The following is a 26,421-nucleotide window of genomic DNA, read 5'->3' on the forward strand; positions in this document are numbered from 1 at the left end:
ATTGACATGGAAAAAGCATTTGAGGAAATAACACCCTTTCATAATAAATACTCTCAGCAAATTAGGAACAGAGGGAAAATTTCTCAACATGATAGAGTGTGTTTCTGGAAAACTTACAGCTAACATTATATTCAATGGTAAAAGACTGAATGAGTTCCCCTTAAGACAAGGGACAAGAAAAAGATTCCCACTGCTATTTGACACTGAATTGAAAGTTCTAGCCAGACAAGAAAAGTCGTGGTGGCTCGCGCCTGTAATCCCAGCACTTTGTGAGGCCAAGGCGGTTGGATCCTTTGAACTCAGGAGTTTGAGACCAGCCTGAGCAACATAGTGACACCTTGTCTCTACAAAAAATACACAAAAAAACAAAAAATAAAAAACAAAACTGAGCATGGTGGCACGAACCTGTAGTCCCAGTTACCCAGGAGGCTGAGGTGGGAGGATTGCTTGAACCCGAGAGACCGAGGTTGCAGTGAGCCAAGATTGCACCACTGCACTCCAGCCTAGACAAAAGAGCCAGATCCTGATAAAAAAAAAAAAAAATGTCGGCCGGGCGCAGTGTCTCATGCCTGTAATCCCAGCATTTTGGGAGGCCGACGTGGGCCACGGGCGGATCACCTGAGGTCAGGAGTTCAAGACCAGCCTGGCCAATATGGCGAAACCCCGTCTCTACAAAAAATGCAAAAATTAGTCTGGCGTGATGTTGGGTGCCTGTAATCCCAGCTACTTGGGAGGCTGAGGTGGGAGAATTGCTTGAATCTGGGAGGTGGAGGTTCCAGTAAGCTGAGATCATGCCATTGCACTCCAGCCAGGGTGACAGAGAAAGACTCCACCTCAAAAAGAAAAAAAAAAAAAATCCAAATATAAAGGAATAGGTGAAACTATTTCTATTTATAGATGATATAATCCTTTGTATACAAAACCCCAGAGAATCCACAAGAAAGCTCAGAGCTAATAAATGAACTCAGCAAAGTTGCAGTGTACAAAATCAACACACAAAAACAAATTTTCTATACACCAGAAGGAAATTAAGAAATTCCATTTACAATAGCATCTAAAAAATTAAATACTTAGAAATAAATCTAACTCAAGAGATGAAAGATTAATACACTGAAAACTATAAAAGATAAAAACTACAAAAAAATAAAAAAGATCAAAGTAATTGAAAATACATTCTGTGTTCGTGGATAGGAAGACTTACCACTGTTAAGATGTCAATACTACTGAAAGTGATCAGCAAATTCAATAAAATCTCTTCTAAAATTCCAGAGTCTTTTTTTTCCCCACAAATGGGGAAGCAGATCCTCAAATTTACATAAAATTGAAAGTGACCCTGAATCGCCAAAAGAATCTTTATAAGGAAAAATAGAGTTGGAAGACTCATACTTTCTGATTTCAAAACTTACTACAAAGCTACAGTAATTAAAACAGAATAGCATTGGCATAAGGACAGACATATCCAATGAACTAGAATAGAGACTCAGAAAAAGGTCTCATATATATGGTCAATGGATTCTTTCTTTCTTTTTTATTTTTAATTGACACATAATGATTGCACATGTTTATGGGGTACAGTGTGATATTTTGATACATGTATACAAAGTTTGATGCTCAAATCAGGGTAATTATCATATCCATCACCTCAAACATTTATAATTTCTTTGTGGTAGGAACATTAAAAATCTTCTGTTCTAGCTATTAAAAATATACAATAAATTATTGTTAACTGTAGTCACACTACAATGTTATAGAGCATTAGAATGTTTTCCTCCTATCCAGCTATAATTTTTTGTCCATTAACTAACCTCCCACTATTCTTCCCACCTCCCTGCCTTTCCTAGCCTTTAATAACCACTATTCTACTCTTTACTTCTATGAGCTCAACTTTTTAATATTCTACATATAAGTGAGAACATGTGGTATTTATCTTTCTGTGCCTGGCTTATTTCAGTTAACATAAAATCCTCTAGGTTCATTCATGTTGTTGTAAATGAGAGAATTTTATTTTTTATGGCTGAATAGTATTCTACTGTGGTTATAGATCACATTTTATTTATCCATTAATTTGTTGGTGAGCACTTAGGTTGATATCATATCTTGGCCATTATGCATAGTGTGGCAATAAACACAGTAATGCAGATCTCTCTCTCTCTCTTTTTCTTTTTTAGTAGCCATGTGTTAGCCATTTTAATAGAAAATGTGATCAAAACTTGATTACAAGAGTTCAAAAAGAGAAAAACCAGTGAGTTTCAATTTTATTACAAGTTTTTAAATCTGGGACTAGTTAAAAAAAAAATTTTTTTTAACTTAAATGCTAACTTCAGCCCAGGGTTTTTTCACAATCAGACTAAAAATTACTTACTACATGAGAAAATCAATGCAACAAACAAGTAAAATTTGTAAACTCAAGCCACAAACTTATAGTTAATAATCACAGTAAGGGACATTGCCAAAGAGCAACTGATGCCTCAGTGAAGTTTGAAACTCTGCCTTCGGTGAAGGCAGAGAAGAAATATGCAAGCAATTCTGCTTCAGAGAAATTTGCACAGAAATGGAAAATACTAGAACCTTTAACACAAGTGAAACTGCAAAGCCTCAACATGTTCAACTCAGTCCACAGAGCACCAAATGTTAAATTGGAGCCAAGGTAGGATTAAACATTGAATTTCCAGCTATGCAACTAGCAGAGCACAATTTCACGTGTGGAAACCATCTGCAGGCAAGTTCTTTTAAAAACATGAATTTCATACACCGTAAATTCTAAAACACACACTTCTGCATTATTGTTCGAATTTCGGAAGGGCACCACAAAGCATCAGGGTCTTTCAAAGTCACGGCAACAATTGTATCTTTTTTCCCAGCCTTGGTAGCCCCCTTCTGCGGTTCTCTAGCCTCTGCACGCACTGCAGCACATCACTGTTTGTAGAATAACTTCTGACATTAAATCCAGTCGTGGCCCAAGTTGCATGAGGCAGCTATTTCCCAGGCACCTCCTATTTCTTTGGCATGGGAGGCTTCTCAGCCACTTCTTCAGGCCCCACTCAGGACGCCACATCTGGAAGCACTATTCCTCCAGCTCCCTCTGCTGGAGACCAAAGTGACAGATTGTTGCAAAGACTTGTAGAAACACATTACTTACACATTAATTTTTGTACACATTTAGTTAATTTAGAACCTGGGACTTTTACAATCGATTCCCCAAACCCCTTTATGGAGAGTGACGGACTACGCAGCAACGCCGAAGCAGCGCAGTTTCTCTCTCTAGGAGGAAGAGGATTAGTAGACGTAATTGTGCCTCGAGAGAAATTTGTACTAAAAAAAATCAAAGTAAGACGAATGGCCCAGAAACCCGCATTTTATTGACACTGTCATTTTCCCAGAGAATCTTAGAAAGATGTCACGTTTTCTTTTAATGAATGAGAGGAGCCCACTTGTATCCCTGAATCATTCTTTGGGAAAAGCAACAGAAATGATCGACAGTTAAATTTTTAAAAATAAAATGGTCACTCCCTTCAGCCCACACCTCCACACCCTCATCTGCCTGCCCAATGGCTGTCAGTTCCGTCAGGTCACCTTCTCCTTCTACTCTAGTATTACCACAAGAATTGACATTTTCAAGCTGAAAAAAAAAAGAAGTCATGTTACAAATAAGTGAGTGGAGGCCCAAAGGAAGCCCTTTGACTATGATTTCCAATTTTCTCTTCAATCAATACTGCAGAGATACAAGGATAAACCACCATTTTGGTTCCCAAGTTTTATTCAAGAACTCATACAAAATATTCCAGACAAACGAAATTTAATCCTCGTCTTCCTCCTCTTCTTCGTCCTGGTTAATTTGGAAGGAACGTAATTTGTAACTCTCTTTGCTGTTAGCAACTATGCACAACCAATCACGAAGATTATTCTTCTTCAAATATTTTTTGGTGAGATATTTCAAATACCTTTTGGAAAAAGGCACCTTGGATGTCACGGTGATCTTGCTCTTGCTCCTTTTGACGGTCACCACCCCTTCACCAAGGTTCCCAGCTTTTCCATTCACTTTGATCCTTTCTTGCAAAAACTGCTCAAAATTGGCAGCATCCACGATTCCATCTTCTACGGGGTGGGTGCAACCAAGAGTAAACTTCAGAACCTGCTTTTTTTTTGCCCACCTTCACCACAAGCTTTCTCACGGACACCATGGCAGCAGCGGAGGCAGAAAGCCAGATATCTCTTTAACGTACTGATTTTCTTTCCTTTGGATGTATATCCAGTGATGGGATTGCTGGATCATATGGTAGCTTAATTTTTAGTTTTTTGAGGAACCTCCATACTGTTTTCCACAGTCGCTGTACTAATTTACATATCCACCAACAGTGTAAAAGAATTCCCTTTAATCTGCATCCTCTCCAGTATTTGTTATTTTTTTTTTGTGTTTTTGGTAATAGCTATCTTAACTGGGGTGAAATGAAGTCTCATTGCAGTTTAGATTTGCATTTCCCTGATGGTTAGTGATATTAAGCATTTTTTCTTATACGTGTTGCCCATTTGTAGATCTTTTGAGAAATGTCTACTTAGATCATTTGCCCATTTAAAAACACTGGGTTATTTGTTGTTGTGTTTTATTTGCTGTTATTTGAGTTCTTTGTTTATTCTGGATATTAATCCCTTGCCAAATGAGTAGTTTGTAAACAGTTTCTCCCATTCTGCAAGTTGACTCTTTACTCTGTTGATTGTTTCCTTTGCTGTGCAGAGGTTTTTTAGTTTGATATAATCCCATTTGTCTATTTTTGTTTTGTTGCCTGTGCTTTTGTGGTCTCATCCGTAAAATCTTTGCCCAGCTCAATGACCTAAGCATTTTCCTTATGTTTTCTTCCAGTAGCTTTGTAGTTTTGCATTAAAGTTTGTAATCCATTTTGAGTTTATTTTTGTATATGGTGAGAGATAGGGGTCTAGTTTTATTCTTCTGCATATGGATATCCAGTTTTCTCAGTACCATTTATTTATTTATTTTTATTTATTTTGAGACAGAGTTTCACTCTTGTTGCCCAGGCTGGAGTGCAATGGCGTGATCTCAGCTCACCACAACCTCTGCCTCCCAGGTTCAAGTGATTCTCCTGCCTCAGCCTCCCGAGTAGCTGGGATTACAGGCATGTGCCACCATGCTAATTTTTGTATTTTTAGTAGAGACAGGGTTTCTCCATGTTGGTCAGGCTGGTCTTGAACTCCCAACCTCAGGTGATCTGCCCACCTCAGCCTCCGAAAGTGCTGGGATTACAGGTGTGAGTCACTGAGCCCAGCCTATTCATTGTATTTCTGTGGTATCACTTGTAATGTTGTCTCCTTTTTCACTTCTGATTTTATTTATTTGGGTTTTCTGTCTCTTTTTTTAATTAGTCTAGCTAATGGTTTGGCAATTTAGTTTATCTTTTCAAAAAACCAACTTTTCACTTTATTGATCTTTTATATATAGTTTAGTCTCTGTTTTTGCTCTGATCTTTATTATTTCTTTCTTTCTACTAATTTCCTTCTGCTAATTTGGTTTGTCCTACCTTTTCTACTTCCTTGAAGTGCATTATTGTTTATTTAAAATCTATTTTTTTCGATGTCGGCATTTATTACTATAAACTTCCCTCTTAGTACTGCTTTCGCTTTATCCCATAGCTTTTGGTATGTTGTGTTTCTAATTTCATTTGTTTCAAGAAATTTTCAAAGTTTCTTCTTAATTCATTAACCCATTGGTCCTTCAGAATCATGTTGTTTAATTTCCATGTATTTGTACAATTTCAAAAGTTCCTCTTGTCATTGATTTATAGTTTTGTTTCACTGTGATCAGAAAATATATTTGATATAGTTTCAATTTTAAAAACATTGTTGAGACTTGTTTTGTGTCTGTACATATGGTCTATTCTGAAGAATGTTCCATGTGCTGATGAGACGAATGTGTGTTCTACAGCTGTTGGATGAAATATTCTGTCTGTTAGGTCTATTTGGTCTAAAGTGCCGTTTAAATCTGATGTTTCTATGTTGATTTACTCTCTAGATGATCTGTCCAATGCTGACAGTGGTGTGTTGAAGTCCTCTACTATTACTGTAGTAGGATCTCTCTCTCCCTTTAGATCTAATAATATTTGCTTTATCTATCTGGTTTCTCCAGTGTTAGGTGCTAATATATTTATAATTGTTATATCCTTTTGCTGAACTGTGCCCTTTATCATTACGTAATGACCTTCTTTGACTCTTTTTATAGTTTTTAAGTTAAAGTCTACGTTATCTCAGTATATCCAACCATGTTTCTTGTAGGTTTGTGTTTTCCTGGAATATCTTTTTACATCTCTTTACTTTTAGTCTCTGTGTGTGTCTTTTTAAAAAAATTAAAAATTTTTTTTGTGGGTGCATAGTAGGTGTATTTATTTATGGTGTACATGAGACATTTTGGTATAGGCATCTATCCCCTCAAGCATTTATCCTTTGTGTTACAAACAATCCAGTTATATCTCTTTTAGTTATGTTAACATGTACAGTTTAGTTGTAATTGACTGCAGTTCCCCTGCTGTGCCATCAGATTGTAGGTCTTATTCATTCTTTTTAACATTTTTTTGGTATCCATTAATCATGCCTACTACCCCTCTGCCTACCCACTTCCCTTCCTAGGTTCTGGGAACAGTCCGTGTGTAATCTATCTTCATGAGTTCAATTGTTTTGATTTTTAGATCTCACAATTAAGTGAGAACATGCAATGTTTGTTTTTCTCTGCCTGGCTTATTTCATTTAGCGTAATGACCTCCAGTTCTGTGAACATCAAATGATAGACTCCTATCTTTTAAAATGGCTGTATAGGCCGGGTGCGGTGGCTCATGACTATAATCCCAACACTTTGGGAGGCCAACATGGGTGGATTATTTGAGGTCAGGAGTTTGAGACCAGTCTAACCAACATGGCGAAAATTACGTCTCTACTAAAAATAAAAATAAAATAAAATAAAAAATTAGCTGGGCATGGTGGCACGCACCTGTAATCTCAGCTACTCGGGACGCTGAGGCACGAGAATTGCTTGACTCAAGAGGCAGAGGTTGCAGTGAGGAGGTGGAGGTTGCAGTGAGCCGAGACTGCGGTCACTGCACTCCAGCCTAGGCAACAGGGCAAGATTCCATCTCAAAAAAACCCACTGTGTATAAGTACCACATTTCCTTTATGCTTTGATCTGTTGATGGAAACCTAGGTTGCTTCCAAACTTGGCTACTATGAACAGTGCTGCAATAAACATGGGAGTGCAGATATCTCTTTCATATACGGATTTCCTTTCTTTGGGGTATATACCCAGCAGTGGGATTGCTGGATAATATGGTAGCTCTATTTTTAGTTTTATGGGGAAGATCCAAACTGTTCTCCATAGTGGTTGTACTAATTTATATTCCCACCAACAGAGTATGAGGGTTCCCTTTTCTCCACATCCTTGCCAGCATTTGTTACTGTGACTTTTGGATAAAAGCCATTATAACTATGGCGAGAAGATATCTCATTATAGTTTTGATTTGTGTTCCTCTGATGACCAGTGATGTTGAGCACCTTTTGATATGCCTGTTTGCCATATATGTCTTCTTTTGAGAAATGTCTATTCAGATCTTTTGCCCATTTTTAATTGGATAATTGATTTTTTCCTATAGAGTTGTTTGAGCTCCTTATATATTCTGATTATTAATCCCTTGTCAGATGGGTAGTTCCAATATATTTTCTCCCATTCTGTGGGTCTCTTAAGTTTGTTGATAGTTTCCTTTGCTGGGTAGAAGCTTTTTAACTTGATGTGATCGCATTTGTCCATTTTTGCTCTGGTTGTCTGTGCTTATGGCATATTACTCAAGAAATTTTTGAGTAATGTCATGTCCAATGCCCTGGAGAGTTTGCCCAGTGTTTTCTTGTAGTAGTTTCATAGTTTAAGGTCTTAAATTTAAGTCTTTCATCTATTTTGGTTTAATTTTTGTTTAAGGTGAGAGATAGGAATCAAGTTTCATTCTTTTGCATATAGATATCCAGCTTTTCCAGCACCATTTATTGAAGAAACTGTTTTCTCCCCAATGCCTGTTCTTGGCACTTCTGTCGAAAATGAGTTCACTGTAGGCATGTAGATTTGTTTCTGGGTTTTCTGTTCTGTTCCATTGGTCTATGTACATGGTTTTATCCAGTACTATGCTGTTTTGGTTACTATAGCTCTGTACAGTAATGTAATTCCTCCAGTTTTGTTCCTTTTGCTTAGGATAGCTTTGGCAATTCTGGGTCTTTTGTGATTTCATATGAATTTTATGATTGTTTTTTCTATTTATGTGAAGAATGTCTTTGGTATTTTGATAGGGATTGCATTGAACCTGTAGGTTGCTTTGGGTAGTATGGACATTTTAACAATATTAATTCTTCTAATTCATAAATGTGGACTATCTTTCCATTTTTTGTGTGTCCTCTTCAATTTCTTGCATGAGTTTTCATTGTAGAGGTCACTTCTTTGGTTAATTCCTAGGCATTTAATTTTATGTGTGGCTATTGCGAAAGGGATTACTTTTTTTATTTCTTTTTCAAATTATTTACTGCTGCCATATAGAAATGCTACTGATTTTTGTTTTTTGATCTTGTATCCTACAAATTTACTGGATTTGTTTGTCAGTTCTATTAGATTTTTGGTGGAGTCTTAAGGTTTTTCCAAATATGAGATCATATCACCTGCAAACAAGGATAATTTGACGTCTTCCTTTCCAATTTTGATGTCCTTTATCTTTTTGTCTTGATTGCTCTAGCTAAGACTTCCAATACTACGTTAAATAACAGTGGTAAAACTGGGCATCCTTGTCATCTTCCAGATTTAAGATAAAAGGCTTTTAGTTTTTCCTTATACAGTACAATACCAGCTGTGAGTCTGTCATATATGGCTTTTATTACCGTGAGGTATGTTTCTTCTATACCCAGTTTTTTTTTTGTTATAAAATGTAATTTTATTTTATGTTACTCTGTTACTCTGCTGTTACATGGGGCATAACATTTTCTTTTCTTTTCTTTTTTATTTTGAGACGGAGTCTCACTCTGTCGCCAGGCTGGAGTGCAGTGGCATGATCTCGGCTCACTGCAATCTCCGCCTTCTGGGTTCAAGCGATTCTCCTGCCTCAGCCTCCCAAGTAGCTCCGGGACTACAGGCGCAGGCCACCATGCCCAGCTAATTTCTGTATTTTTAGTAGAGACAGGGTTTCACCATGTTGGCCAGGATGGTCTCAATCTCTTGACCTCATGATCCGCCTGCCTCAGCCTCCCAAAGTGCTGTGATTACAGGCGTGAGCCACCGCGCCCGGCCAAGAAGACACAACAATCTTTAATGTGTATTTGAGTAACAACAAAGCATCAAAATATAAATGCAAGGGGAAGTAGATGAATCAATTATAACACGTGGAGGCTTCAACACACCTCTCAGAAATGAACAGATTCAGCAGGCATAAAATCATAAGGATATAGTTAAACTTAACAGAACCATCAATTAAATGAATCTAATTGACATCTAAAGACTACTTCATCCAAGAGCAGGTTACATATTCTCCAGCTCACATGAAATATTCCCCAAGGTAGACCACATTCTGGGCCATAAAACACACTTCCACAAGTATAAAAGAATAGAAAAAGTAGAAATCATACAAAGCATGTAACATTTTCATTAAAGATATTAGTAAAATTGATAAATCTTTAGTCAGGCTAATCAAGAAAAAAGAATAAAGACACAAATTATTAATATTAGAATAAAAGAAGAATGATCAATATTGACCCCAGGGATGTTTAAATGAAATTTAAAGAGTAATAAAGGAATATTTTAAACAACTCAATGCCTATAAATTGGATAACCTAGGTAAAATGGACTAATTTGTTGAAAGAATCATGCAAGGATGATCTGAGAAGGTCTACATCTGTTTTAAAAATTGAATCCCTAATTAATAACCTTCCAGAACAGAAAGTACCAGGTGCAGTTGGTGTCACTGTTAAATTCTATCAAATATTTAAGAAAAAATTGTACCAATTCTCCATAGTCTCATCCAGAAAATAGAAGCAGGAAACACTTCCTAACTCATTCTATGAGGCCAACATTACCGTAATACCAAAAACAGATAAAGGCATTACATGAAAAGATAACAACAAACTAATATCTTCCATGAATATAGAAGTAAAAATCCTCAACAAAATGGTAGTAACTCAAGCCTAACAAAGTTAAAAAAAGAAATATACACCATGACCAAGTGGGACTTATTCCAGATATGCAAGCCTGTGTTAACATTTGGAAATCAGTTAATCTAACCAATTATGTCAACAGAATAACAATAAAAGTCATGATTATATGAATAGATGCAGAAAAGATACTTGACAAAATCCAGTACCCATTTATGATAGCTGTCAGCAAATCAGGAATGAGGGGAACATGGTCAACTTGGTAAAAAGCATCTATAAAAACCCTAAAGATGGTCGGGCTCGGTGGCCCACGCCTGTAATCCCAGCACTTCAGGAGGCCGAGGCGGGCAGATCACTTGAGGTCAGGAGCTCAAGACCAGCCTGGCCAACGTGGCAAAACCCCATCTCTACTAAAACTACAAAAAATTAGCTAGGAGTAGTGGTGGACACCTGTAATCCCAACTACTTGGGAGGCTGAGGCTGGAGAGTCACTTGAACCCAGGAGGCAGAGGTTGCAGTGAGCTGAGATCACGCCACTGCACTCCAGCCTGGGCGACAGAGCAAACTCTGTCTCAAAAAACTAAAAAATAAAAAACCCTAAAGCTATCATCATACTTGATGAGAGACTAGATGCTTTCACCCTAAGATTAGAACAAAGGAAATGTATCCCCTCTCCCCACTACTATTCAGCATTGTACTGGAAGTTTTAGCTAGAAGAATAAGATAAGAAGAGGAAGTAAAGGTGTATTGATTAAGAAAAACAAAAAACTTGTCTCTTTACAGATGACATGATTGTCTATGTAGAAAATCCCAGAGTCTTGACAAAAGTACTTCTGGAACTGTTAAGTGATTACAGTAAGGATGCAGGTTACAAGGTTATATACAAAAGTCAATTGCTTTCTATATACCACCAATGAACAATTGGAATTTAAAATTTAAAACACAATTCCACAAAAAGGAAGTACTTAAAAATCTTAAAAAATATACAAGATATAGGCCAGGGGAGGTGGCTCAAACCTGTAATCCCAGCATTTTGGGAGGCTGGGATGGGCGGATCACCTGAGGTCAGGAATTTGAGACCAGCCTGGCCAACATGGTGAAATCCCGTCTCTACGAAAAATAGAAAATTAGCCGGGCATGGTGGCAGGTGCCTGTAATCCCAGCTATTTGCGAGGCTGAGGCACAAGAATTGCTTGTACCTGGGAGGCGGAGGTTGCAGTGAGCCGAGACCGTGCCATGGCACTCCAGCCTGGGTGACAAGAGGGAAACTCCTTCTCAAAAAAACAAAAACAAAAACAAACAAACAAACAAACTATATATGTATGAATGATATATATGGGGAAGACTACAAAACTCTGATAAAAAAATAAAGATTTGAATAAATAGAGAAGTATTCCATGTTCATGAATAGGAAGATCCAATATTGTTAGGATGTCAGTTATTCCCAACTTAATCTGTAGATCCAATGCAATCCTAATAAAAATCTCAGCAAGTTGTTTTGTGGAATTAACAAATTGATTCTAAAGTTTATATAAAGAGGCAAAAGACCCAGAATAGTCAACATGGTATTAAAGGAGAATGAAGTCAGAGTACTGACACCATCTGATTTCAAGACTTACTCACTTATCTCACTTATAAGTGAGAACATAACGCTAGAACAATCAGGACAATGTGGTATTAGCAGAACATTAGATGAATAGGTCAATGGAATAGAATTGAAAGCCTAAAAACAGATGCCCACAGGTATAGTCAACTGATATTTGCAAAGGAGCAAAGACAATTTAATACAGAAATAAATGATGCTGAAATGATTGGACATCTACATTAAAAAAAATCTAGCCAGGCGTGGTGGCTCATACCTATAATCCCAATGCTTTGGGATGTGGAGATGGGAGAATCACTTGAGCTCAGGAGGTCAAGACCAGCCTGTGCAACATAGAGAGACCCCCTGTCTACAAAAAATTTAAAAATTAGCTGGGTGTGTTGGCTAGTGCCTGTAGTCTCAGCTACTTGGGAAGCTGAGGTGGGAGGATGGCTTGAACCTGGGAGGCCAACGCTGCAGTAAGCCATGATGGCATCACTGCACTACAGCCTGGGTGGCAGAGCAAGACCCCATCTCAAAAAATAATAAAAATCTAGACATAGACCTTACACCTTTCACAAAAATTAACTCAAAATGTATCAATGACTTCGATGTAAAATGCAAAATGATAAAACTTTAAAAATATAACATAGAAGAAAATCTAGGTAATCACGGGTTTGGCTGACTTTTTAGGTATGAAACCAAAAGCAATATCCATAAAAGAAAAATCGACAGTTGGACTTTGCTAAAAATAACAATTGCTGTTCTGTGAAAGACACTATTAAGAGAATGAGAAGACAAGCCACAGGTTGAAAGAAAATATTTGCAAAGATATATCTGATAAAGGACTGTTATCCAAAATATACAAAGAACTCTTTTTTTCTATTTTTCTTTTTGCAACTTTTAGTTTTGATTCAGCGGATATTTGTGCAGATTTGCTACCTGGGTATATTGTGTGATGCTGATGTTTGGGGTATGAACGATCCTGTCACTCAGGTGTCAAGCATAGTACCCAATAGTTAGTTTTTCAACCCTTGCCACCTCCCATCCCCCTCATTTGCTAGTCCCCAGTGTCTATTGCCATCTTTACGTCCATGAGTACCCAATGTTTAGCTCCCACTTATAAGTGAGAACATGTGGCAGTAGATTTTCTGTTCCTGGGTTTATTCACTTAGGATGATGGACTGCAGCTGTATCCATGCTGTTGCAGAGCATAGGATTTTGTTCCTTTTTATGGCTGCATAGTATTCCATGGTATATATGTACCATGTATTCTTTATCAAATCCACCATTGATGGGCACCTAAGTTGATTCTATGTCTTTGCTTTTGTGAATAGTGCTGTGATGAACATGTGAGTGCAAGTGTCTTTTTGGTAGAACAATTTTTCTTTTGGATATATATCCAATAATGGGATTTCTGGGTTGAATGGTAGTTCTAAGTTCTTTGAGAAATCTCCAAACTGCTTTCCACAGTGGCTGAGCTAATTTACATTCCCAACAATACTGTATAAGCATTCTTTTTTCTCCGCAGTCTTGCCAGCATCTGTTGTTTTTTGACTTTGTAATAATAGCCATTCTTACTAGCGTGAGATGTTTTCTCATTGTGGTTTTGATTTGCATTTCTTTGATGAATTAGTGATGTTGAGCATCTTTTCATATATTTCTTAGGCACTTATATGTTTTCTTTTGAGAATTTTTTTTTTTTTTTTTTGCTTGTTGATTTGTTTACATTCCTTATAGATTCTGGATGTAGACCTTTGTCAGACGTGCAGTTTGCGAATAGTTTCTCCCATTCTGTGGCTGTTTACTCCAAATTATACAAAGAATTCTTAGTAGCCAATAATAATAAAATAAATGATCTAATTAACAAGTAAGTAAGAGATCTGAATAGATATCTCACCAAAGTAGATATACGAATGGCAAATAATTGTATGAAAAGATGCTCAACATCATATGTCACCAGGGAACTAGAAATTAAAACAACAATTACATATCACTAAACACCGATTAGAATGGCTAAAATCCAGAACACTGACAACATCGAATGTTGGTGAGAATGTGGAGCAACAGGAATTCTCACTCATTGCTGGTGGAAAAGCAAAGCAGCACCATTACTTTGGAAGAGTTTGGCTGTTTCTTACAAAACTAAACATACTCTTACTATACAATCTAGTAATCAAGCTCTTTGATATTTATCCAAAGAAGTTGTAAATTTATGTCCCCACCAAAAATGCACATGAGTGTGTATAGCAGCTATATTCACAATTGTCTCAAACTGGAAGCAGTAGGTGAATGGATAAACAAACTGTGGTATATCTGTATCATGGAATATTATTCAGCAATAAAAGGATGTGAACTATATATATTTTTTCTGTTTTGTTTGTTTGTTTTTGTTTTTGTTTTTTGAGACAAGGTCTGGTTCTATTGCCCGGGCTGGAGTGTGGTGGTGTGATCTTGGCTCACTGCAATCTTTGCCTCCCAGGCTGAAGTCCTTCTCCCACCTCAGCCTCCCAAGTACCTGGTACTACAGGCATGTACTATTATGCCCAGTTAATTTTTTTTAATTTTTTGTAGACGTAGGATTTTGCCATGTTGCCTAGGCTGGTCTTAAACTTGTGAGCTCAAGTGATCTGCTCACCTCAGCCTCCCAAAGTGCTGAGGTTACAAGCATGAGCCACCACGCTGTCCAGGACATGAACTGTTAAGCCATGCAAAATCATGGAGAAACTTTAAACGTATGTTGCAAGGTGAACGAAGCCTGTCAGAAAAGGCTACACACTGTAAGATTCCAACCATTTGGCATTCTGGAAAAGGCAAAACTATACAGACAGTAAAATGATCAGTAGTTGGTGGGGGATGGGAGCCAGGAATAAATAGGTGGAGCACAGCAGATTTTTAGGGCAGTACAACTATTTTTTATGATTCTGTGATGATGGACATATGCCATTGTGCATTTGTCAGAAGCCTTAGAAGTACAAAACATAAAGGCATAGCCCGGCGGGGGATGGTGGCTCACGCCTTTAATCCCAGCACTTTGGGAGGCTGAGGCGGGTGGATCACCTGAGGTCAGGAGTTCAAGACCAGCCTGGGCAACATGGTGAAACCCCATCTCTGCAAAAATACAAAAATTAGCCAGGCATGGTGGTGTGTGCCTGTAATCCCAGCTACTCGGGAAGCTGAGGTGGGAGAATCGCTTGAATCCGGGAGGCAAAGGTTGCAGTCAGCCTAGATTGCACCATTGCACTCAAGCATGGGCAACAGAGTAAGATTCCATCTAAAAAAAAAAAAAAGTAGTCCTAATTAAAATTAAGGATTCAGTGAATAAAAATGCATCATTATTGGTTAATCAGTTGTAGCAAATGTACTACAGTGAAGTTAACGATAGAGGAAACTGGAAGAGGGGAGATGAGGAGAAAGTGGGGGAGGAAGTAAAGGAGACATTGTATTTTCCGCTTGGTTTTTCTGTAAAACCAAGCTCTAAACATAGTGTATTAGTTTTTAAAAAGGTAATGAAATGCTTGAAAAAAAGGTAAAGATATTGAGAAAAAGTTCTGGCTTCAATAGTTGAGTAATGAGCACAGCACATCTGATTGACAATTCTGAAATCTACATTAAACATACCAGCTAATTAGTTTCTATTACATTCCAATAAATGTATAAAGAATTAGAACAAATGAACTAATTTTCCAAAACTCTCCTGTAAACATGTAGAAAGATCTAAAGAGATACTAAATCAAACCACTGTATTTAGAAAATGTTTATAAATGTGCCAATCCAAAATTATAAAAAAGTCATTTCAATTTCTAGGAATGGCAAGGTATTTGTGAAATCTCGCATAGACTAAAGTGATGTTTCCACAAATATTCTTCTTTTTTTTTTTGTTATACACAACAGATGATGCTATGGTTTAGATGTTGGCCCCTGAACCTCATGTTAAAATTTAATACCCATTGTTGGAGGTGGGGCCTAATGGGAGGTGTTTGGATCGTGGGGTTGGCTCCCTCAAGAGTAGATTAATGCCCTCCCTGGTGGGGGATTTATGAGTGAGTTCTTGCTCTGTTAGTTCCCATGAGAGCTGGTTGTTAAAGGAGTCTGGTACCTCCTCCTCTCTCTCTTGCTTCCTCTCTCGCCATGCGATTTCTGCATGCCAACTCCCCTTTGTCTTTCTCCATGAGTGGAGCCGGCCAGAGGCCCTCACCACATGCCCAATCTTTCAGCCAACAGAATTGTGAGCCTAATAAATCATTTTTCTTTATAAACTATCTAGTCTCAGGTATTCTTTTATGGCAATGCAGATGGGCTGAGACAGATGATATCCATTCTTAGTAACATAGCACAAATAATATATATATATGCCTTTCTTATCCTTGATTTCTTTATATATGAAACATGATTCATATAGCACCATGATCTTCCCAATATTACTGAACACTTATTAAGAAAATATTCATTATCTTATCAGCATATGAGGTAATAAAAAATACCAGCTTTAGTAGTTAAGTGAATCTAATAGGTACAAAAATGAATATTTTATTACACTGAGCAAGAGACCCAGACTTAGAAAACAGACATTTATGACTATAAAATAATTATGACTAGACATAATCTAAATTCGTTTTGAGGTATAAAATTAGTTTTCCTTTCAAAATGATTCAAATCAACGACTCTAAAAAATGTTTTTTTAAATATGCCTGATGTTCAAGGATGACTTTGCCCTATAAGATCATTAATAGGCTTAAAGCCTGTAATCCCAGCACTTTGGGGGGCCGAGGTGGGCAGATCTCCTGAGGTCAGGAGTTCGAGCCTGGCCAGCCTGGTGAAATCCCGTCTCTACTAAAAATATAAAATTAGCTGGGCGTGATGGTGGGTGCCTGTAATTCCAGTTACTTCGGAGGCTGAGGCAGGAGAACTGGGAAGGCGGAGTTTGCAGTGAGCCAAGATTGCGCCATTGCACTTGATTGAGCCTGGGCAAAAAGAGCAAAACCCTGTCTCAAAAAAAAAAAAAAAAATCATTAATAATACCTACACACTAAACTTTTGGTTCAGTTTGGTAGTAATTTGAATTTACTGTCTAAGGTAAACTAACTTTTGTTCCTGTCATTCTCAACCCAGTTGTTTAAGATCAAGGTTAGAATGCCATGGTCTTGCATTTCCATCAAACTACTTCTTACAGGGTCCTAAATTTCCATTAAACTTAAATTGAAGGAAATTGTTGGAAAAAAATATTAAGCTAAAGTAATTTTAAATTTTTTAACATTTATACCCTTTTTTTTTTTTTTTTTTTTTTTTTGAGACGGAGTCTCGTCCTGTCGCCAGGCTGGAGTGCAATGGCGTGATCTTGGCTCACTGCAACATCCACCTCTCGGATTCAAGCAATTCTCCTGCCTCAGCCTCCTGAGTAGCTCGGACTACAGGCACACATCATCACACCCAGCTAATTTTTCTATTTTTAACAGAGACGGGGTTTCACCACATTGGCCAGGTGATCCGCCCACCTCAGCCTCCCGAAAGCGTTGGGATTACAGGCGTGAGCCACCGCACCTGGCCTAACATTTGTACCTCTTTAAGAGGATCTGTCTCACAAATTCTTATCCTCTAAGTCTAAGCCAAATAAACAACACTAACCAATATACTTTCAGTGGACTTATTACAAGTTACCTTTCCATGGAAAATAAAACATTTTGGTTTTTCATTTTCTAGGTGTAAAAATTGCTTAGCCCGCATTACCTTTAAAAGAGTATTTATATTGTAACCCCCAGTACTATTGCATAACTTCAATTTTCTGTACAACAGAGAATGAGACACAATTAGAATTCTATATTCCCCATTTAAAAAACTGGCTTAGGCCGGGTGCAGTGGCTCACGCCTGTAATCCCAGCAGTTCGGGAGGCCGAGGCGGGCGGATTACCTGAGGTCAGGCGTTCAAAACCAGCCTGGCCAACATGGCAAAACCCCATCTCTACGAAAAACACAAAAATTAGCTGGGCGTGGTGGCATATGCCTCTAATCCCAGCTACTCAGGAGACTGAGGCAGGAGAATCGCTTGAACCCAGGAGGCGGAGGTTGCAGTGAGCCAAGATTGTGCCACTGCATTCTGGCCTGGGTGACAGAGAGAGACTCCATCTCAATAAATAAATAAATAAATAAATAAATAAATAAATAAATAAACACTAGCTTAAAATAAACATGTATAAAAAATGAATTTACCCTTAGTAATAGAAAGGAAACCATATACTGCCTGAAATATCCCTACAATTTAGCATTTGTGAAACCTTTAGCATTTTATTCATATGTCTATGAATTGCATTATGACTTCTCTTTACTACACAACTCAGATGATTTGTTCCAAAGAAGTACAGAAACCTAACTTTGGAATGAACACCCAGCTGAGTTTCTTTCAGTGGAGAGCAGAGAGAGGTATATTTGGTATGACCAGCATTCAGAGCAACTGAATCGAACCTCCACGGTGGAAACACTGATACTCTTGCTAGCTGATGTGTGCGGCTTCGTCGGAGGATGAGTGTGTCTTTAGTGTCAGCTGAAACAGGGAAGATCACTTTGTTAAAGTTATCAAGTATTTGCAAGAAATACTTTCCAGTGATGGTAAAAGCCATGTGTATTGTCCTGAAAAGTCTCTAAGATGCTTTAATATAAGGTAATAAACCCATAGACAAATAGAGGAGTAGAGGCATCCTTTAAGAACTGTTCTGAGGCGGGCGCAGTGGCTCACACCTGTAATCCCAGCACTTTGGGAGGCTGAGGATTTGGGTGGATCACCTGAGGTCAGGAGTTTGAGACCAGTCTGGCCTTGTCAGGCATGGTGAAACATGGCAAAACACTGTCTCTACTAAAAATACAAAAAATTAGTTGGGCGTGGTGGCAGGCACCTATAATCCCAGCTACTTGAAAGGCTGAGGCAGGAGAATTGCTTGAAGCCAGAAGGCAGAGGTTACAGTGAGCTGAGATCATGCCACTGCACTCCAGCCTGGGTGACAGAGTGAGACTCCATCTAAAAAAAAAAAGAAAACAAAAAACACTTCTAATAGGTGCAAGATTAGAAAGTTTGAGAAATAATTACAATTATTATTTAATATGATACAATTGTTTTTAAGAAATTTAGCCTAATGAATGTTAGGGTTGGATGGAACTTGACTTGATTTTTAACTACTGACAAGGTCACATAATGTGGTATGTTTTATGGACAACACATATGCTTTGTTGAATATATATTTCTTCCCTTAACAATAAAACCTGTTTCATAGCATGTCACACCATTTGTTAGCTTATCTCCAGAAAAAACTGTGATGTCATACAAGAGTCCCTTTAAAACCTGTTTGGTTAATAATGAGTATTACAGTCATTCAAAACTTAATTAAAACGACAAACTCAAATATATGAAGAGTTCTCAATGCCAGCTCACTTCTTTTCTGAGCCTCTAAAGCATTTTATAGATTTGTTTATGAATTTTGAATTTTCAGTATGATAGATGTTTGACTGTGTTTAAATCATTTATAGCCAGAAATGTACAATTCTCTAAAGTACATCACAGGCTGCTGGTGTTGAAGACGTGCTAAGTTAACATTGTGACAACACAAAAGGCTGCTGTGAACTAATTCTGGTCATAGCACAAGAGTAGTGCATATAAGCACAACCACAGGAGATTGTGTGGGTCAAGGATACTTTTGCTGAGTTCATAGAAAATAGAGGAAACATCTAGGTGTTCTGGGTTATGCTAATGGTTGAAAACAGCAGCAGGGGGCTTTGTAACCCCCGAGTTTAACAGAGCTGGGCCTGAGATTCCTCACAACTGAATGAGGTTGAACTAAATGGTTGAATCTCACCTAGCTACCCTGCCCTTCTCTCTTGTCCTCACGAGGCTATCGTAAAAATTTGATAAGGTCAAGGACTTCACATGGTAGCTGGCATCTACTTACTGCTGAACAGGTAAAAAGAATCACTACTATAATAATAATAATAATTTTTTTTTTCGAGTCAGAGTCTTGTTCTGTCACCCAGGCTGGAGTGCACTGGCGTGATCTCGTCTCACTGCAACCTCCGCCTCCCGAATTCAAGTGATTTTTCTGCCTCAGCCTACTGAGTAGCTGGGATTACAGGTGTGCACCACTATGCCCTACTAATTTTGGTACTTTTAGTAGAGACGGGGTTTCACCATGTTAGCCAGGCTTGTCTCGAACTCCTGACCTCGTGATCTGCCCTCCTCGGCCTCCCAAACTGCTGGGATTATTGGAGTGAGCCACTGCACCCGGCCCCACTACTATAATTATTAACCCTATTTATAAAACCAAATTAATCTACCTTAGGTGTCAGTCAGGTCCCTACATTGGGATTGTTTAGGAACAGGCTGGATGATCCTTTGTTGACAAGGATTTAGTAACTGGTTAAAACTAGGACTAGGATCCAGGGAACAGGGCAGAGGAGTCTAGATACTTCTGTTAGTTCTATTTATGTGAAACAAATTACCGGAAACCTCAAATTACCAATTGATTTATGTTGAGTGTTAGGAATGTCTCTCAGACTTCCTTCATTTCTGACCCACAGACTCTCTTCAAAAGGACTCTTCTAATTAGACAAAATATACCTCTTGATTATATCACAGTCAGAATACTATAGACCTTAAATATATCTGCAACCACCCCCCACCCCTGCCACCTCCAGCATTGCCATGTAAGGTTATCTAATTAGGGAAATGACATCCCAATATATTCAGAAGTCCAGGCCCCCCTCAATGGGAGGAGATTGTACAGGAGTGGACTCCAGGGGACAGAATCTGGGGTGCTGTCTTAGAATTGTGTCTACCAAAATAGCCTTTCAGTTCCCTTCCAACTTAGAAAGTTGGAGGTTCTAATTTATAAGGAGGAGCAGCTCAAGGTTTATCAGAAAGAACTGGGAGAGATGAGAGAGGGAAACAATAGGAATTGAGCTCCCGCTGTTCAGCAGAGAGAGTGCTCTGTATGCTTCAGCTGATCTGATTCTCACAAGAATTGGTAGCACCCTCATGAGGACGCGTGAGCTTCCCGGGACAACACACCCACATCTTCATTGCATTTCCTCTCCTTTTTGGCTGTGATGCTCTCGATACTAAACCTCACCGCCTCATTTACCCCATCAGTGCCTTGCCTGTCCAGCCCTCTTCCTTCCTTCTGCTCCTACTGCCCTTCATCCCCCGCCACCAGTCCATCCTTGCCCCAATATGGCTGGGGACACTCACCCGCATAATGCATGCTCCTGTGGCGTCTCCTTCTGCCTGTTTCCTCCCTCCTAGCCTCCTCTCCCTGCCCTCTCCTGCTTGTCAAGGTGAGGAATAACCATGGCAGTGTAGGTGGGAAAGTATGAACAGGTTTGACATTTTAAAGGAGGAATTATATTAACATCAGACTTCATTCATAAATTATGCATTATTTATCCATGTTCATATAAATATTTGCTATGTGTATGAACATGTAATACTAATATAATGGTTAAGATGCATAATTTTGTGTCCTATGTTTCTCAGTTCATTTTCAGTCATTTTCTGATGGATCCAAATTTCTACTAATAAAATTATGTTTAGAGCTGCATAAAAAGCTAGAAACTGACCAACATATGGTATTTTTCAGCAACTTTGGCTGCATGTGTATTGAAAAGTATCAATCTATTGAAAAGTATTTAATCTGTAACCTCATCACTTATTACTTGTCACAAAATTTTGCATTCAATAACCCAAATAATATCACAATTCCTATTTTTATCTTACTTTTAAAAATTGAGTCACAAGGCAAAATTCTGAGTTCTTAAATGAATTGTGGGCTAAAGGGTTCTTTTTAGAAATTTTTTAATTTTATTTTTGTGGGCATGTAGTAGGTACATATTCCTGGAGTATGTGAGATGTTTTGATTCAGGCATGCCCTGCATAATAATCACATCAGGGTAAATAGGGTATCCATCCCCTCAAGCATTTATACTTTTTTTGCATTACAAACAACCCAATTATACTTTTTTAGTTATTCTAAAATGTACAATACATCACTGTTGACTATAGTCACTCTGTTATGCTATCAAATACTAGATATTATTCATTCTATCTAACTATATTTTTGTACCCATTAATCACCCCTATTTCCCCTCACCCTCCACTTCCCTTTCCAGCCTCTGGTCACCATCCTTCTGCTCTCTGTCTCCATGAATTCAATTGTTTTGATTTTTAGCTCCCACAAATAAGTGAGAATATGGGAAATTTGTTTTTCTGTGCCGGGTTTATTTCACTTAACACTATGACCTCGAGTTCCATCCATGTTGTTGCAAATGACAGGATCCCATTCTTTTTTTACAGCTGAATAGTACTCCGTAGGGTATATGCACCACATTTTCTTGATGCATTTGTCTGTTGATGGACACTTGGGTTGCTTCCAAATATTGACGATTGTGAATAGTGCTGCAGTAAACATGGGAGTGCAGATATCCCTTTCATATACTGATTTTCTTTCTTTTAGGTATATACCTAGCAGCGGGGTTGCTGGATCATCTGGTAGTTCTATTTTTTATGTTTTGAGAAACCCTTCAAACTGTTTTCCATAGTGGTTGAACTAATTTACATTCCCACCAACAGTGAACATGGGTTCTCTTTTCTCCTATTCTGTGGGTTGACTCTTTACTTTATTGATTGTTTCCTTTGCTGTGTACAAACTTTTTAACAAGTGACCCATTTGTCAATTTTTGCTTTGGTTGCCCATGCTTGTGGGGTATTACTCAAAAAATCTTAACCTAGGCCAATGTCCTGGAGGGTTTCCCAGTATTTTCTTGGAGTAGTTTCATAGCTTGAGGACTTAGATGTAAGTCTTTAATCCATTTTGATTTGATTTTTGTATATGGCAAGAGACAGGGATCTAGTTTCATTCTTCTGCATTTGCATATCCAGTTTTCCCAGTATGATTTATCCTTTCCCCAATGTCTGTTCTTGGCACTTTGTTAAAATTGAGTTCACTGCAGATGTATGGATTTGTTTTAGGGTCCTCTGTTCTGTTCTATTGGTCTATGTGTCTGTTTTTATGCCAGGACAATGCTGTTTTGATTACTGTAGCTCTGTAGTATAATTTGAAGTCAGGCGATGTGATTCTTCCAGTTTTGTTACTTTTGTTCTGGATAGATTTGGCTATTCTGGGTCTTCTGTGGTTCCATGTAAATTTTAGGATTTTTTTTCTATGTCTGTGAATGTCTTTGGTATTTTGATAGGGATTGCACTGAACCTGTAGATTGCTTTGAGTAGTATGGACGTTTTAACAATATTGATTCTTCCAATCCATGAACATGGAATATCTTTCCATTTCTTTGTGTCCTCTTCAATTCTTTCAACAGTGTTTCACAGTTTTCATTGTAGAGATCATTCATTTCTTTGGTTAAGTTTATTTCTAGATATTTTATTTTATTTGTAGCTATTGTAGATGGGATTATTTCCTTGATTTCTTTTTCAGATTGTTTACTGTTGGCATATAGAAATGCTACTGATTTTTGTATGTTAATTTTGTATTCTGCAACTTTACTGAATTTATCAGTTCTAATAGTTTTTTGGTGGAGTCTTTAGGTTTTTCCAAATTTAAGATCATGTCATATATAAGAATAATTTGACTTCTTCCTTTCCAATTTGGATGCCATTTATTTCTTTCTTTTGTCTGATTGCTCTAGCTAGGACTTCCTAAAGGGTTCTTGATAGAGTTTTTTCCTGGTTTGAGTTTTCTGATGAATTCCAGCAGATAGTTTTTTTACTTTGACTTTAGGATTAGTATTGCCCCGCTGTGAGAACTGTAATACTGACTGAGGAATGAGTGATCACTGGGCCCTGTCCCTCATTAGTTACACTGAAATTGTTCTGTACTATGTGAATCCTTGTGTGTCCTACAAGAGTTGCTCTGTGAGTAAAGGGTTTCTTTCTTTTTTTTTTTTTGTAAAGGGTTTCTTATGTTTATTTCACTTCCTTCTCCAGTACACATTATCTGATGTTCCCCTATTCCATTTTAACCACACCAGGGGTATATGGAAATCCAATTCTGACACTAACTATCAAGAGTTAGCATCAGACTTCACATATTTAAAGGCTCATTCCCACAAAGCTGTTCTTAAGATTTCAGATGCTAGGCACACCTTGGGGGGGGCCCCAAGCCACTTGTACTTCTACACAACGGGCTATAAAATCAGAGGTTTTCATTTCCCCTCAGATTCAATAATTCACTGAAATAACTCATAGAGCTCAAGAGTAAGCAATAATTATGATTACAGGTTTATTATAAAACATACAACTTGGTAACAACTACATGAAGGGATGTATAGGGTGAGGTCTAGAGGGAATGCAGAGCTGTGTGCCCTCTCCCCATGGAGTCACTGCTGGTTACCCTCCTGGTCAGCAAAGTGTTCACCAACCTAGAAGCTCCCCTGAACCTCAGTGTCTAGAGAGCTTTCTGAGGATTCATTATGTAGGCTTGGTTGATTAAATCATTGACCACATAATCAAACTCAATCTCCTGCTCCTCCCACCCCCAGGTTGGGCTGGGTCAAAGTATCAACCCTATAATTGCATAGTTGATCTTTCTGGTGACCTGTCCCCATCCTGAAGCTATCTAGGGGCTCATCACAGTCACCTCACTAGCATCTCTAAGACACTCCTGTCACTCAGAAAACTCCAAGGGTTTTTGAAGCTCACCTGGATTTGGGCTCTGGAGAAATCCTTCCTTCCCTCCACAGCACTGCTCCTTGCTTCAACTGGGAAATCATGAATGATTTGCAGAGCTGATGCTCTCTGGGCAAAGTTGCATGGATTTTGAATTCTGTGTGAGAACTGTGCGTGATCTTCAGATCTAAGGCAGGCTCCCAACAAGACAAGGCGAGCATGGAAGGGCACCCGGGGAAGAGCACCTTGAACACCAAGGACATTGAGGGCCCTTCCCTGGAGCAGGAAGGAAAACCCCTGACACCAAGCCCCAGACAGTCTCAGAAGCAGTGAAGATTTAAATGTTTCCACAGTGGGTTGTGGAATTTATTCTCATAATTAATCCAATAAAATTAAGATCCATTGGAACAATCTAGGTTCTATTTGGAAAAGAAAAATACCCGTTATTTTTATTACTGTGGCCTCAAACCCTAGCTTAGTGCCTAAAACAGTATTGTCACTTAGTAAAAATTTAATCCATTTATTTATTAAAAAAATAGTCATTGAGTTCCCAGCACTGTTCTCAATGTTGGAGATGGAGTAGTAATAAAGACACAAAATGGTGGTCAGGAAGACATGTTCTAGTGGTTGATAAACTAGATTTAAGTAAATAAACAATGTTCAGGCAGTTGTAAGTGCTGTGAAAGAAAACAGATGAGGAAAGAGACAAAGTGGCGTATGTGGAAGCTGCCTGGCCTGATGGGCTGAGCACCTGATGAAACACCTACCTCCATACCCAACCTTCAGCACCTGCTGTCACACATCCCTGTCACCTGTGGTCACCACACACCTAAGACCCCTGCAACCACTGACATGGTTAATTGAGTGAGTCATTTCCCTAACACAGCATTGGATGGATGAGAAAAAGACAGCCCTTCACTTATGTTCCCTGAAAGGACATCCTCAACGGAGAATGAAAAAATTAATGTACATGTTGGGAAGGACATGATCTCATGATGAGTTCTTGATCTGCCATGAGCATTCCAGAGTTCTGGAGAAACAGAACTTGCATGAATACTTCCCGGACACACTTACTAACAGAAGATCCAGGCCAAGAGGAGAAATGTGCTCGTCTGCTGGCAAAGGGTAATCAACTCAGAAGAAAGAGCAAGTCCCCACGCACCCGTGGGTTCCTTGTCAGGAACTCGGCTGCCACCTGTCTTCCTCCACATTCTCCTTCAGGATGGTCTGAAAACTAAGCAGACAAAGCTGAAGAAGGATAAAGAAACCATGAGACCCTGGTCTTATTCACCCCTTCGTGGACCTCCAAGCCTTCATCTGGGAGTGAGTGGCACCAGCTCCAACCCACATGTACCTGCAGGGTGATCTAAGACAAACAGGAGGAACCCTTTTTTCCCAGATCACAAGGAAGAAGGCTTTGGCTACAGCAACTCATAAGGAACATGTGAAAATCCTCATTTTATAGAAAAATAAGAGGACAATTATAGTGTTGTATGCTTTGCTTAGACCTGGTTTTCAGGGATATCATATAATTCCCTCCCTGATGGCAACTCCTAGGAGGACCTGACTCATATCACATGGTGATTCTTCTTTGCACAACCAAGAACAAAACTTTGTGACTTAATACTTCTTGGTTAGGTGCATTAGCATTCTTTCCCTGACACTCACCCAGCCCTGCAGAACAACAACGTCCCTGCTGTGCCCTGCCCTCACCCTCCCTGTCCTGTCCCACCCTACCCCCTTCCTCTCCATCCTGCCCTGCCCCCCACCCCCATGCTCCCCCTGCCCCCACCCTCCAATGCACTTGCCCTCAATCATCTTGACTCCCCAGCATGTGGGTTCAGGCAGCACCAGAGCCTCAATCCCAGCTCCATGCCCCAGGGCCTGAATGTGCAGCCAAGCACATTTGGAATCTGTTTAACAGTGGACATAACAATTCAAAGCCTCATCCCCTGTTGGAGGGTTCAGTGGTTCACTCTGCTAGTTTAGCAACAAAACCCCTTTTACCAAA

At 38.7% G+C, this 26,421-nt stretch overlaps 1 pseudogene; it reads right to left on the bottom strand.

Moving 5' to 3' along the window:
- Nucleotides 1-3,669: 3,669 nt before the first annotated feature.
- Nucleotides 3,670-4,181, bottom strand: LOC101141458 (large ribosomal subunit protein eL22-like; annotated as a pseudogene).
- Between the last annotated feature and the right edge of the window lie 22,240 nt (nt 4,182-26,421).

This window comes from Gorilla gorilla, chromosome 12 (assembly GCF_029281585.2).
Source record: "Gorilla gorilla gorilla isolate KB3781 chromosome 12, NHGRI_mGorGor1-v2.1_pri, whole genome shotgun sequence".
Classification (NCBI taxonomy): Eukaryota; Metazoa; Chordata; class Mammalia; order Primates; family Hominidae; genus Gorilla; species Gorilla gorilla.